The 4,549-nt window shown below is 40.6% G+C and overlaps 1 non-coding gene across 1 annotated transcript; it reads left to right on the forward strand.

The window, feature by feature from the left end:
- Window positions 1–3,219: 3,219 nt before the first annotated feature.
- On the forward strand, window positions 3,220–3,325 carry LOC118967782 (U6 spliceosomal RNA). Its single transcript, XR_005055011.1, has one exon. It is a non-coding gene; the product is annotated as a U6 spliceosomal RNA (small nuclear RNA).
- The last annotated feature ends 1,224 nt before the right edge of the window (window positions 3,326–4,549 follow it).

Consider the following 4,549-nt stretch of genomic DNA (forward strand, 5'->3'; position numbering starts at 1 on the left):
TTCAGTCACTGGAAAAATGCGGTGTGCAAATGGACGTCGTGCTGTGATAAGGGAAGTCCAAAAATATAGTTGAAACACAGTGAACAAACTTAATGGAGGCAAATATTTCACTTCCCTTAGACAGCTATGCTCCGCAGGTGTTTTTACTGATGGACATCGTTGTGTATGTGGATGTGTAAATATACATGCCTTGACAACTCCTTTCTTACAGAGGTTTGTCTGAGTTAAAGTCATAGTAAAACTTTAAAGAGCTTGGTTGAAACTAAAATTTGCTCCAGGTATTTTCTTTAGCAATTGACCACGACTCCTGGGTAGGAGGAGGTTATCCAAGGGAACTATAATTACCTGTGCCTGCTTGCAGGGGGCAGTGAGTCCTCCTCTAAAGTCTTCTGAGAGGAGGCATGTTGACAGATGAAGGATAAAAGCTGAATCGCTGCAGCTTTTCTTTACTCAGCCCAGTTCTCAAACTGTAACCTGCTTTAGAATCACCTGGAAGTCTCCTTAAAGTAGATTCTCAGGACTCACTCCTAATATCCAAAGTTTCTGATTCCACAGGCCTATGCGGGTCCTGAGAACTTGCCTTTCAATGAAGTTGCCATGTCATGTTCCTGCTGCTGACCTGGGGACCCCACTTTGGGCACACTGATCTCTGCCCTCATCTAGTTTGGATGCTTCTGTGTATGTTGTAAAACAACTCCACCTTAAACAAGCAAGGTCCCCTTTCTCCATTTGCCCAACTTTACGTATTTTGTTGATGTCAAAGCACATGAGGAGAAGTGCTAAATTATAGATGTTGCTCTTGAGCCGCTGGGAACTTGGATTTCTTCATCTCCCCACTGCAGAAGATTGGAAGGAGATAAAATTGTAATACTCATTGCATGGGTTTTATGAAGAAGACACTTTCATACAGTGTTATTGCCATTGTAGGGCTAAATATTAGATTTGGCAACAGAAGGATTGTTTTCCTTCTTTCACCAGCTATTCTCCAGGACCCTGGCCCTTAACATATAAAGTGGATCCTTGTTCCTGACTTTAAAGCAAAATGTTCTTGGTGACATGACTTAAGACAATTATTTGGAGGAAAGATCCTTACTGGCAAGGAGGTGAGGCCTTCTGTGATGTTTCAGGGTAGCAACTTAGCAACTTCCCAATAAGGGAGTGGGTTTCAGGATAGAAATTAAGTCTAATGAGTGAACATTTTACTTTAGGAATAGACAATGTGGTTCCACATTAAAATATAGCAAAGTTATTAATAGAAAAAGAAGTGAGGATATAAAAAAATCATAGTTAGCTTCATTCTATAATTCTAGAAGTTGAATTTGGAGCAACAAAGTGCCACTTTTCAGGTGTCAGATTTGCAAAAATGAGCACACTTGATACACTATCGATCAGCATGGGTGCATTGAATGAGTGGGTGTTCCTACCACTGCTGCTCAGGGGTGTGCTTTGAACACCATTTTGGAGGCCATGTTGGTAATAATTTCAAAATTAGAAATGCACATGGTTTACTGAATCTTTTAAGCCTACTGTCAAGAACTACTGCTCAAAAATAAGATTCCTTTCAAAGTATTACTGCTCACTGATAATATACCTCGCCACCCAAAAGCTCTGATGAGGATATACAGTGAAATGAATGTTAATGAATGTTATTTCATTCCTGCTAATACACCATTCATTCTGCAACCTTTGGCTCAGAAACATCACTGCCATGAACTTGCAGAGATGATTGCAAAAGTATGTACAAGGATGTCTATTGAAGTAGTATTTGGAGTCACAGTTAAGGATTGATCAACTTTATTTTTGATAGAGCTAAATCATGAACACCAATTTGAAAAAAAGAACATCATTATATTGTATGAGCTATATATTTCTTTTCTTTGTGCAACACCTGACACACAACTGTATGTGGAGATCCTGGCCTTTGAACTCAGGGCCGCATAAACTTCCCTTAGCTGTGGCGTAGCCATAGATCTCAGATTCTTGTACTATAAATGAATGTACTGAAAATGAAAATAAATGCCACACTTTAGAGTAGAAGCTTGCGATGTGAAGCAGGGATGTGGAGTCCATTCTGATGAGGGTGTTGACAGGCAGCAGCTCATTCTTCCTGCAGGGGCAGCAGAGGCAATGTTCATAGCAGAGGCATGAGGACAGCCGTTGGGAAGTCAGCTGAGGGAGCAGCAACAGCCACGCCCAGCGGTGGTGTCTTCAGCAGAGCGGCTTGGCAATGAGGGTTCAGAACAGTCCTCTGTTGTGAGGGCTCCGGGGGTTCTCAGGCCATCTCAGTTCTGAAAGTATCCATTTTACCTCTTATAAATGTTCACCTGCTTCAATCAACAGATCTCTGTTGCTTACAACTGGCAACTTTGATGCTGTTTTTCTGTACTCATTTAGCAAATCTCAAAGTTACATTTAATTTAAAGATGCAGAATGAATATAGTGTGGAGGCTATACCTTGATACATGGTTACAGTTTATGATGTACACCTCCTCTGTATTGTGACTTCTTTTTTTCCATATAGCAATGCATAATTGTATTTCAGTGTCCCAATCAAAGAATTCCAAGGTATTTTATTCCTGTGTTTTAAACTCTCTGGACAACCTATTAACACTACATGAATGTTTTCTTTGGAAGCATTAGTGGATGTTAGCCGGAGCAGGGCTGTGGCGATGCCCCTCACGGTGCACTGAACAGCCTTGCCCGTGGCTTGTTTATTTTCTGATACTGCTGGAGAAAATCTACCTGCAAGGTACCCTCTCACTCTGGCTGTTGCCTGAACAGTATTACCTACCGGGTGAGCTGTCTTCCCCACACTGTGCCTCCCCTCAAACAGTCAGACTCCTTGGTACTGGTTTCAGTCTGGCTGGAAAATATGACCCGAATGACATGGAAGATCACCATCACCTACTGAGTTTTCCTTAGATCTGCCACAAAGCCAGCTGCCATAGAGAGAAATACAATTTTTTGGACAACTTCTGGACAGTTGGGTGAATTTTGTGCCTAGAAAATAAAGCACAAGACCCAGGGAAGCTAACAATTACCAGTCTTGTGCTTTGTGGCAGCTACTGAGGGCTACATCCCCTTTGCCTGTGCTATAAGGCAATTTGCACAGGGAAAGAGCCTGGGCTTTGCAGCCAGACCACCCTTGGGTTGAATCCTAATTTTGCCACATTTGGGTTTCTTGGTTTCAGAATTTCATCTGTAAAAAAAGGAAAAATAGTGCTCTCTTCAGCAGCACATATACTAAAATTGGAATGATACAGAGAAGATTAGCATGGCCCTGTGCAATGATGACACACAAATTCATAAAGAGTTCCATATTTTTTTCCAGAGAAGTAATTCAGATAGCCAACAAGCACATGGAAAGATGCTCCACGTTGCTAATCATCAGGGAAATATAAATTAAAACCACAATGAGATATCACCTTACACCAGTTAGGATGGCCACCATCCAAAAGACAAACAATAACAAATGTTGGTGAGGATGTGAAGAAAGGGGAACCCTCCTACACTGCTGGTGGGAATGTCAATTAGTTCAACCATTGTGGAAAGCAGTATGAGGTTCCTCAAAAAATTAAAAATAGAAATACCATTTGACCCAGGAATTCCACTCCGAGGAATTTACCCTAAGAATGCAGCAGCCCAGTTTCAAAATGACAAATGCATCCCTATGTTTATCGCAGCACTATTTACAATAGCCAAGAATGGAAGCAACTTAAGTGTCCATCAGCAGGTGAATAGATAAAGAAGAGGTGGTACATATATACAATTCAGCCATAAGAAGAAAACAAATCCTACCATTTGCAATAACATGGATGGAGCTAGAGGGTATTATGCTCAGTGAAATAAGCCAGGTGGAGAAAGACAAGCTTCAAATGATTTCACTCATCTGTGGAGTATAAGAACAAAGAAAAAAACTGAAGGAACAGAACAGCAGCAGACTCACATAACCCAAGAATGGACTAACAGTTACCAAAGGGAAAGGAACTGGGGAGAATGGGTGGGAAGAGAGGGATAAGGGGGAAAACAGGCCATTAGGATTAGCACACATAATGTAGCAGAGGGGTCACAGGGAAGGCAGCATAACACAGAGAAGACAAGTAGTGACTCTACAGCATCTTACTACGCTGATGGACAGTGACTGTAATGGGTATGTGATGGGGACTTGATAATAGGGGTAGTGTAGTAACCATAAGGTTGCTCATGTAATTGTACATTGATACCAAAATTAAAAAATTTGAAAAAAAAGGAAAAATAATGCTTAGCTCATAGAATATGAACTTTGGAGATAATGTATGTAAAGCCCCTAACACAGGGCCTAGAATATAGTAGATGTTCAGTAAAGAGTAGCTCTTTTTCCCAGGACTAGTAGCCTCAAGAAAAAATCTCTAAAATTCCCAGAGTTAATAGGGAAATGTGCTCCAGATGATAAAATTTTGTTTTTATGTTTTATGTTGAATTTATGTTTGATTACATAATAGGTAATTTTTGGAGGCTTGGTAAAAAGAGTCATTGTATAGTCTGAATTTCCTACACCATTACTCTTAAA

Source organism: Manis javanica, chromosome 8 (assembly GCF_040802235.1).
Source record: "Manis javanica isolate MJ-LG chromosome 8, MJ_LKY, whole genome shotgun sequence".
NCBI lineage: Eukaryota > Metazoa > Chordata > Mammalia > Pholidota > Manidae > Manis > Manis javanica.